The sequence below is a fragment of the Macrotis lagotis genome, chromosome 1 (assembly GCF_037893015.1).
Source record: "Macrotis lagotis isolate mMagLag1 chromosome 1, bilby.v1.9.chrom.fasta, whole genome shotgun sequence".
NCBI lineage: Eukaryota > Metazoa > Chordata > Mammalia > Peramelemorphia > Peramelidae > Macrotis > Macrotis lagotis.
In genome coordinates this window covers 911845360-911856765 of record NC_133658.1, presented here as the reverse complement: position 1 = coordinate 911856765, position 11406 = coordinate 911845360, and positions in this window count along the sequence as shown.

The following is an 11406-nucleotide window of genomic DNA, read 5'->3' as shown; positions in this document are numbered from 1 at the left end:
GCTGGTGTCCCAGATGCCCGGCACCCCGGCCCACCCAGACTTCCTTTATGCTCTTTTAATCTACTTTGAGTTATATTCTCACTTCTAGATCATCACTTAAGTGTTAAGACCAGGATTTCTACACATATAATGGTATTGTGATGGACTTTCATTTCTTCTTTGGATATTGAATGATGGGTTCTTCAGTGATGATCATTATCACTGGATAATTATCCAACTTTAGCCAGGGAGGTGCACGTTTTCAATAATCATAAGTATTTATGAAAACCCTACCAAGTACTGGGTACTATGCTAAGCTCTGAATACATAAGGCAAAAGACAGTCCTTACTACTAAGGGACTTGAAGTCCAATGGAGTATGCAACATACAAATAGCTATATACCAGCAAGTTATAAATACAGGATACATTGGAAATGTAGGCCACTCAAATTGAGTCTTTGAGAAAGGCTTCCTCTACTATGTGAGACTTGAAGGAAGCCAAGGAATACAGGAAGTACAAAGGAGGAGAAATAGCATCCAATGCATAGGAATCGGAGAAATATATATATATACATACATATATATATATATATATGTATATATGTGGTTTTCGCAAGGCAATGGGGTTAAGTGGCTTGCCTAAGGTCACATGGCTGGGTAATTATTAAGTGTCTGAGGCCAGACTGGAACCCAGGTACTCCTGACTCCAAGGCCAGTGTTTTATCCACTGTGCCACCTAGCCACCCCCTTGGAGAACATATATTAAAGGGCCATTGTTCAGACCAGAATTACTTCCTTCAGTGAAGCTGAAATGCTATTTCTTTCTAGAGAAAGCAAAGGTGTCTTCCTAGTGCATTTGACATTCCTTTGAAGAACTGGGAAATTGTATCCCAAAGCAACAGAATGAAGGGAAAGTCAAAGTAGGTGAAGAGAAAGAAGGTAGCATTGGTCACTTTTCCAGTGAGTGCAGGCTTGGGAAAAAATGTGCAAGAAGGGAAGGCTAATAGACTGGAGAAAGGAATCCCTTCATCTAAGGACTTCCTATTGCTTTTACCTTAGTAATTGACAAAGTATAGAAAATACTTTTTATTCTGGGCTATGAAAACTCTAAAACTAGCAACTCTATTCCAGTTTGAGTCTGGGCTTGGTGGTAATACAGTGAACTACAGATTAAAAGCTCTTTATCTTGAAGGCTGCTGGTAGAGTTAAGCTGCATAGATGGGCAAGTGATTGAAAGAGTATGGAAAATTTTGCTAAGAGGTTACAAGTGTGGAATCTGAACCATCTTGAACATGATCTCAGACCCTCTTTTATTCAGATAATAGATGAATTAGCCTGGAAACTTGAAAGTATAGTGATAGAAAGTAAAATAGGAGCTATATGTGGATCTGTCTTCTAGTGTACTGGTGACCACTTCAGATGCAGAAGGACTGAGTTTGTTACTATGCTTTGGTTCAGTCTCATGGAGATCAAGTGGAAGACTGGTGCCTGGGACCAAGGATGAACACAGTGGTAAGGATTGTCTTTTGCCTTTATGCATTCAGAGCTTAGCATGGTACCCAGCACTTCATAGGTTTTCATAAATATTTATTAACTAATTATTGAAAATGTGCAACACTTTGGCTAAAGTTAGATAATTATCAAGTGATAATAGTTCTCACTGAAGAACCCTTCATTCAATATCCAAAGAAGAAATGAAGAAAGATCAGTCTAAATGAATACAAGTCCATCAGAGCATGTCTTTCTGCTCGCAGTAAGTGTTAGAATGCATGACTATGAATTTATCCATCCATTTTCCTGGGATAATTTTCCACTCTCACATTCTTTTAAGCCTTCCAGAATGTTCTTGAGAGATGTGTTACTTGGGTCCTGGCTGCAAACACCCTGGGATGAAGAAGAATGTGGTAGAAAGTTGTAGATGGAGAATGACCACACCTTTCCCTATTCAAACTAATGTTCTAGGCTGCTAGGGCTGCACTCTTGGCTTAGATCATGTCAAGGTATCAAGGACTTTCAAATATGAAAAAAGCTCCCCCTCTCTGGTCCAACTGTGTCTCCCAAAGAGAGCTCAGGATAATGAGCACAACAAAAGTTTCCAAGCCATGTCTATCCAGTCGCAGCAATCAAACAATCAAACGGCATATTTTCTCCTCCAAACAACACGATTGATAAACTCATTCTGTAATTGCAGAATACAATTAATTGTGGTAACTTTGTGAATTACTTCTCTAAGATAGTCACCATTGATTGTGGGCATTGATTAAGAAATTTGTCTCTCCAGGACCATACCTTTCTTTTACCCTAAATGCAGACATGTTTCCAAGATCAAAGCATTTTCTTGTTCTCACTGTATACCTCAAAAAGCTAACAGTGGCAAGCAGTTCAGTTCCTGCTCTGCAAAATGACAGTCAATGTCCCATTCACCAGAAGGTTGTCAAACTCTTCTGATGAAGACTGGACTTTTCCCAAGCCAAGGAACATGTAGAGGCTGTTCACAATTATAGGGCCGGTAATATGGAGCAGAGCAAGCAATCATGGGCAGGCATTTTGACATAGAAAAAGACTGTGTCCTGGACTTTGGTGTTCAGTTAACTTCCAAACTCTTCTTTGCTTCTATTATTCTGCTTTCAATTCCATTGAACAAAATACCCCTCCCAGAATAAGCTCATCACTTTTAACCTCACTACAATGCTGCTAAGATGCCTTGATTGATACCCTGAAGGGATATCTTTGGAATTGATTTTGCAGCATGGGAGACACTGGCACAGGACCACCTAGCATGGCATGTCCTCATCAGAGAGGGGGATGTATTCTATGAGCAAGGCAGAATTGAAGCAACTCAAAGCTGAGTAAATACTCCAAGTGTTCACATGGACTATTTGTGCCTGACAAGTATTAATATATTTTGAACTCATATTGATCTGATCAGCCATATTGGACACATTGTAATTTGTCTTTAACATAGAGATGCCATTTTGGTTTTCTTTGGTACTGAAGGACAAGAATCCACCAACCAACAGATTGACTTCAATCAATCTCCTTTCTCCTCCGATTTGAAGGTGGGAGGATAGACTATGAAAGTCTTCCAATGTCTCCTTTCATATAGGACATAAGTTGACTCTTCATTCACTCTACTATGCTTCTGTTTCCCTACCTGATTTCATTTCCAAGTAGCAAGGTACCCCCACAAAGGATTCCCCCTGGGGTCCTGTTCCCTCCCTGACTTTCCAGCCTCCTTTTTTGAGTTGCTTCTCTCTCTCTTTAGATTTTAACTCTTGGAAGGCAGGGTCTGGTGTTTTTTTTTTTATTAACTGTATCACTGCCACTTAATACAGTGCCTGCCATTGTAGGCTTACTAGGATGAATTTACATGGGATTCCACAAGGGCTCATGGGAGAACTGAGGTAAATAAGGATTCTGTCTTAGCTGAAGTCATCAAACAAATCTTGGTATTCCTCAGTATATTGTGGCTGAGAATTCTGTCATCTATGTGTTGTAGGAGTGAGAACATGTTCCAACAATGCATTGAAACAAGATACTCTCAAGACAAGATGGATTGGAGAAGTGGACCATGAAAGGTTCTGCTCAAATAACCTCTGTCTGGTAAGTTAGATATGGAATATCAGTACTACTTCTATAATCACTGGAAGAACTACATGTTCTAACTGAACCCAAAGTGCTTTTATGAAAAGCCAAATAAGCAAAAAAACCCACTTCAGAGTCAAAAGGTATTTCAGATGTTTTGCCAGAAATCACCACACTACAAACTATTCTAAACATCCACAAATCCAGCTGAGTTTTTTCTCAAGGACTATCATTCCAACACTATCACCTCTAATCTAACATTAAATTTAGGTTCATCCTGAAGACAAAGACTTGAGTGGGCAAGTGAAATAAAGGGAGCCCAAGAATGGAACCTGGAATCATGGGCTTGATGACTGATCTCATAGATCCTGATGTAAATGAAATCAAGGTCAACCTGGCTCATGTACTTTAAACTTTTTGCCTTCTGTTTCCATGTGGAGTTTTTCCTCCCATATCAGATGAGAGTAAATACTTTTGGAGTTATGTGATTATGATTTTTTCTAAAATTCAGTTATCTCACAGTTAAGAATTTTCAAGTGATTTTTAAGTTTTCCTGATGCTTAGCATAATACCCAGTACTTAGTAGGTTTTTCATAAATGTTTATGATTAGTGAAAATGTGCAACTCTTTGGTTAAAATCAGATAATTATAAAGTGATAATTACTGTAGACCCCTCATTCAATATCCAAAGAAGAAATGGAAAAAAGATTAGTCTAAATGAACACAAGTCCATCACAGCACCATCATATGTGTAGAAACAGTTCAGGATTTTTTTTTTTTGCTATTTATCTTAAAGAAACTAGATTCTATTTGTTCCAGTACTTATTTTGAATGTATACCTGGAAGTTAAATTAAACCAATTATTCCTTTTTCTAGTAGTTTATATCTTCAACAAGCATTAAATATTTGCTTACTATATCCCAAATATACCTCTGGACACAGGTTAAAAAAAATAAAAATAGTCCCTGCTTCCAAGGAGTTTCTCATTGTAAATTAACTAGATGTATATTTAAAGGGAGTCTGTAGATGGAAATCTGAGGTGCAAATTCCAGTAGTCACTGGAGGGAACATGAAGGTAAGATTTTAGCTGAGGAAAGCGAGAAGACTTGAAAAGATAATCTTTAGCTTGAGTTATTACTTTTGGCTTTTGTGAGGAAAATATGGGAGTGGGAGAGATTTAGCAGCCCAATGGAGCTTAAAAATATGTATTGAAGGGCGGCTAGGTCGCACAGTGGATAGAGCACTGGCCCTGGAGTCAGGAGTACCTGAGTTCAAATCTGGCCTCAGACACTTGATAATTACCTAGCTGTGTGGCCTTGGGCAAGCCACTTAACCCCATCTGCCTTGCAAAACTAAAATTAAAATGTATTAAAGAGGTAACATGCATAGATAGCAGTGGACATTAGTGTCCAGGACTTTTTGAATGGCAAGTGACCTCTTTGGAGAACAATGTGGAGAGGAATGATACAAGGTGCCTATGGGGGCACCTACTCCCATGCCCTGGCTTTAATAGATGTTTTCAAATAGATCAGTCAGAACTCCTCGGGGCAGTTAGGCACTATCTCAATAAAGGCTTGGTTCAGCTTATCCTTTTTTGAGTCTTCCTCACTGAAGTACCCCCCCCCCATCAATTAGTCTCTAGTTTTCTTCTTGAAAACATTTCAATTGAATGTTCATTAAAGTTTGCAATGAGGAATTCCAAGTCTGGGTCTTTATTACTTCTTTTGTAGATTTTCTGTCTCTTTTAGTAATTCTGGAGTTGTTTTATGCACTTTAGAATCTAGAGATTTTGGGATACCATTTGTTATTATCAAACTTTGCATTGTCTTCATGTATTAAGTAAGGTTTACATTTCCTTTGAGGATGTGGGTAATTATTTTTGTTGTAAGATGCTCTCTGTCGAATGATCTCAGTGTGGTCTGGGATTTTATTTAAATTTTCCTCTTAGAATGTTGAAAATTATCTTTACATATAATTGGAAAAATAAACTTTAAAATTTTCCTCTTTACATCTTTGTTTCATTTTTCTACTTTTTTATATTCCTAGTAATTCTATTTTGGAATCCTCTTAATTGCTGTTTATGGAGATGGAAAACACTAAAGTGATTGTCAATTGATGATAACTTTTATACTTAGATACTAGCATTATGGGTTTTTTTTAGGGGGCGTGGAGAATTCTCCAAGATGAGTCAAAAGAAAAGTTTGTTCACTATCTTATATCATGTAGGCAACTAGGGACATACAAGAAATTCTATTTGCATGCCTGCTTACCAGAATGCTTTTTTTTAATCTTTTCCTAGATGGAGCATTTTTGCATTGTGATGTGCTTAGAGATATCCTTAGACTTTACAAAGACAGTTGGTGAGATAATAGCAATATACCTGGACATTTGTTGATGACAAGCCCTACCTATTCCACACCCCCTACCTCCATACACAGTTCCCTAGAAGTGAGGGACCATATTCCTCAAACACTCCAAAAGTTATTTGAAGTTACAATTCTCTTTCCTTCTGAGAGAACCAAGAGTAAAATTAAATTGAAACAAAATCTTCCTTCTGAAACCATTGTGAATTGTTGGTTTGTTCTTATAAAATGACCAGCCTTCCAACCCAAATTCTATATCATTGGTTATTTAACTTTATTGATATTTTATTCCCTTTTATGAAAAAGTACAGTTCAAAGATAATTAAATCCATGTCTGATTTGATTAGTGCTTTTTCTTGGGACAAAGGTTAATGGAGATGCTTGGTTCATTGTAGTGTCATAGGAGATATCCCCACTCCAAGATAGCTAAAGTTACAGGAAGAACAGACCCCACCTATAAGTCCTATACAATATGAAGTCAAAAGGGGGGGGATGAAGACTGTGTATATGCATGTATGTATTATGTATATATTGTCCTCCATTTTAAAGATGACTAAAATGACAGATGACTGGCTGACCAAAACAATATGAGCTTGGAATGCTCTACCATGGGTCAGGCACACTAATGCTGGGCAGTTCTGTCCCGGTGTCTTCCATGTCACACAATCAATAACAAAGTTTTTCAGAGAAACCTTGAGTTTTCTTGTATTCAGTCTGACCATCATGTGAATACCTACCTTGTATGAATGCCTTACATTCTCCATAAAGCAGTCTTTTTGGCAAGTATATGTTTGACATTTGAACAATATGGCCAATCCCTAGGAGTTGTACTCTCTTGGGTAGAATTTGAATGCTTGGTAAGTTTAGTTTAAGAAGGACCTCAGTGACTGGTTTCTCATTTTGCCAGGTGATCTTCATAATTTTCCCAAGACAATTCAAATGAAAGCAATTCAGTTTCTTGGCATGACACAGGTATACAACAATGAGATCAACATAATGGCTCTGTAGACCTTCAGTTTGGCATCAGTCTAATACCTCTTTCCTTCAGAGTCTCCCAAACACTGAACTAGCTCTGGCAATACTTATATCAACCTCATTTGCAATGTGTACACTCTTTGAAAGTATATTACAAAGGTACATAAACTTATCCACCATGTTCAAAACTTCTCCATTTGCTATAACTGATGGTTTGATGCATGGTATGGTGCTAGCTGGTGGAGAACCTGTTTTTCTTGGTGTTAATTGTCAGGACAATTAGCACAAACAACAGAGTAAATCCACTATTTGCATCTCAGCTTCAGAGACTGCATTGAATGCACAATCATCTGAACAAAAAATTATACATCAATTCTCCCTCTTTAGTCTTGGCTTTGTAGCCTTTTCAAGTGAAATAATTTATCAGTTGCAGTAGTTTACCTTGATGCCTTGCTTTTCTTCAATAAAGGCATCTATCAACATTGCTTCAGTTTTTTAGCATGATGCTTTCAGCAAACACACAGCCTTGCTTCACTGCTTTAGTGACTAGGAAAGCTTGAAGAGTATTGTCCATTATTTAAAACCCAGGCAAGCATGCTGTCATGAAACTGATGTCCAATACTGATGAACTTCTCCAGGCACCTAAATTTGGATGTAATTTCTCATAAACTCACATGACCGATGTTATTAAAGGCCTTGATCAGATCTACAAATGTTATGTACAGACCTTTGTTCTGTTCCAGCCTTTTTTTCTGTAGTTGTTGGACAGGAAACACCTTATCAACCATTCCTTGGCCACATTGACTCCTAGGTAGATGACCATCTTCCAGTTGAAGGATCAGCCCTGGCAAGAATCTTGCCAGCAATGACCAAGAGAGAGACCCCTGTGATTGTCACTGGACAATCTATTTCCTCTACCTTTATAGAAACGACAGTGGAGGCATCCTTGAACTCTTTAACCTCTTGTCATTTACCTCCAAAATTTTAGTCAGCTTTTGAATGAGCACCCTCTCCCCCCAATTCCCCCTGTAAATCACAACTGACACAAAGTCAACAGCAGAAACTTTTCCACAGGTGAGGAGTTTAATGGCATTAAAACCTCCTCTTCAGTTGGGAATTTGGCTAGAGAGGGATTAACTTCAACCTGAGATAAACAGTCAGTGGCTTCAACATTGATGGCAATTTATTGAGAACATTCAGATCATCTCTCCAGGATCATGCCTTTATCATTAATCCATGTGACTCTTTCAGCACAGAGTAGTTGAGATTCACCTTAGGTGTTTGGTCCAGGGTATCATAAAAATGTTCTGAATTGTTACTCTCAGCATAAAACTGAATTTCATTTGCCTTCTTACTGAGCCAAGAATCCTGCTTCTCTCTAAGCCTTGCTTTACTTTTGATGGAGATAAGTGTTTCTTTCTTAGAGGGGTTTGAATTATGCTGTTCATGAACCCCAGTTTCACTTTTTATTTAGCAGCTTCTGAATTTCCCCATCATTTTTGTCGAAGCACTCTTTTTTTTTTAAGGTTTTTTTTGCAAGGCAAATGGGGTTAAGTGGCTTGCCCAAGGCCTCACAGCTAGGTAATTATCAAGTGTCTGAGACCTGATTTGAACCCAGGTATTCCTGACTCCAGGGCCAGTGCTTTATCCACTGTACCACCTAGCTGCCCCCAAAGCACTCTTGATGAGAGAGTTCTGACCCAGATGAACAAATGTACAACAAATCTTTAAAAGCTGCCTAACTCCTTTTCTGTTCAATGTTGCCATCTGTATGTTGGCTTAATTTTCCCTCCAAGGAAGCATCAAACTGTTCCAGAAATATTCTAATCTGCTGACCTTAAGTCTTATGCTAACCATTTTGCCTTGGGTCCACCACTTTGGAGAGAAGCTATTATCAGTCCAGCATACACATTGCCGTTGTCATTTTCCCATGCTGTCTGATTCTTCCTGCAATGATATAGTTTATTAAATGCCAATTTTTGCTGCAAGCACATATTTAAAAAATGTTATATGTATAGGTAAAAAGAAGACAGTGCCGGTGATGAGGTCACAAGAGGCACAAGTCGTCAATAGTAAGTGACCATTGATGCCATGATTTCCAACCCCATTCCTTGCAAGGACTCTCTGTGATGCCTGGTAATCTGAGCCTATTCAAACTTTAAAATGACCCAGAATTATAAGCTTATCCTCTTACGGTACACCAATGATAAGGGTCTCCAGGTCTTCATAAGATTTTTTGACTTCATCAGGGTTCTCTTTTTTTTTTTTTTAAGGTTTTTGCAAGGCAAATGGGGTTAAGTGGCTTGCCCCAAGGCCACACAGCTAGGTCATTATTAAGTGTCTGAGACTGGATTTGAACCAAAGTACTCCTGACTCCAGGGCCAGTGCTTTATCCACTATGCTACCTAGCCGCCCCTTCATCAGGGTTCTTAATGGTGGGAGCATAGGCACTGATAATGATGGCATGACACTTTTCTTCAAATAGCAATCTTATCATGAGCCTGTTGTTCGCTCCTTTTGGGTGGTATACAAGCTTGTTAACTAGATCAGTTTTGATTTCAGAATCTTCTCCAACTTCACAACACTCCCCCCCTTCAGAAAAACTTTGTGTCCACCCCCCAACTTCAGTAAACTCACGTTTGTCAGACATGTTTCATTCAGAGTTGCTATTTGGATGTGATACCTGCTGAGTTTGCTTGCAACAAGACCTATTTTTCTTTCAAGTATACTGGATTTCTTTTTGTCCATAAATGTATACATTGAACACATTCGAAAGATAGAAACATCTTTGTATTAGTTTTTGTATCCTTTTTTTGTGTTTTGACCATAGGGTGGGATCTCCTCTATGATAAATAGGCCAGGGTTGGATAAGCTGACAATTTTTAGAGCACCTTTTCTAGTCCCTTTCTCACACCAGGTGGTGAGCAGTGTGGTCCTTAAAAGGTTGTTCAGACACCCAGCAAGCTGCTGAATCCCACTGCTATTCTTATTGCCTGTGTGTAGGTTTGCAACTACAGCTCCCAATATACCTGCATGTGTTGTGTCACTTTCCTGTTACCACAGGATTTAAAAGTAGGCAAAAATGGTATGGCTGATGTCTTTTGATTGGTGCATAAATTGAATTTAAGTGAAGCAGTGTAGCATGAGGTTACTAACTTTAAGGTCTCCCTTGAGTTATTATCATGGTCTAGAGGCAGGACAAAGCCAAAAATGATAGCTAGGGATGCAGTAGATAACCCTGCAGTCTTTTATCTGATACCTAACCAAATCTGCTTCAGCTGCCTGGATGACTGTTGGAACAAATTGTTCTCATCAACCCTTTTCACCATGTTTGGGGTAGACACCCCTCTAAATGATCAAAGGTTGGTTGCCTTGGCTGACCTCACTCTAATTTAGCTTGTCTGACAAAATGGTTTGAGTATAGCCATTGTATATGCTACAACATCTTGGAGCCACAGCTAAGAGTTGGATGGATCAGGTGGACACCAAAAGTAGAAAACAGCCCTGAAAAGTACTTGGCAGTCCTCATGCCAGAGGTATAAGATACCCCACATACCTGGCATAAGTATATGTATATATGTAAATCCAAATCTGGAAATGTGCGGATGAGCAATGGGTTAACTTGTCTCTTCACTCCCCATTTGTATTTTATATTATCATGGCTTCTTTGTGTTGTCAGTGTAATTCTTTTTTTGATGCATGTACTTTTATGATGTAGGTAGTTAAAAATGTATTTACTTTTTGATGTAAGTATGCTTTCTCCCTGCATTCAGATACATGCCATCTTTAACATACAGAGTAAGTAGATATTTTGCTTATTTCACATGAGAAACACTTTTATGAAGAAAAACTCAAATTGTTGTTTTAGAAGAACTGGTTTACCACCCCTATGCTGTCACATAGTGTGCTTAACTTCTAATTTAAGTTCAAATCCTGTCTCAGACACTTTGTAGCTATATGGCTCTGAGAGGCAGGTTACTTAACCTCGGCATCCTAAGTCTCAGTTGTGTCATCTGTTAAATGGAGATAATAATGGCACTTACCTCCCAGGATCATGGTAAAGATCCAATGAGATGATTAGGTTGGCGTCAGGCACATTATAGATGTTATTATTAATAATAAAATTAATTTATTATGAACAATGATACCAACTCTTCAGGGTTATCGTGAGTGCTGATAGACGCTACCTGTTATCTCTGTTACAAGACACCCAGGGAGGCCCGTAGGTTTTTTCCCCTTCCGGAAGTCGGCTAGGTTTGTGGTCTGACTGGGCAACGCTTTTCGTCCTTTGGGTTTGGTACTAGTTTTGGTAAATTTGGGGCCTTTGGGGTGGTGGGCTTTTATGGAGCTTTTGAATGGTCCTCCGGCCTTTCCCGCCTCTTTGCGTGTGGGACCCCTTCCTCAGCGCTGAGGGGTTTGCCCGTGTGTCTCCTCACCCCACGTCTCAGATGAAGCCACGGCGAGTTTCAGGGCGTCTAGGATCAACTTGACAAAGATCTTCCGG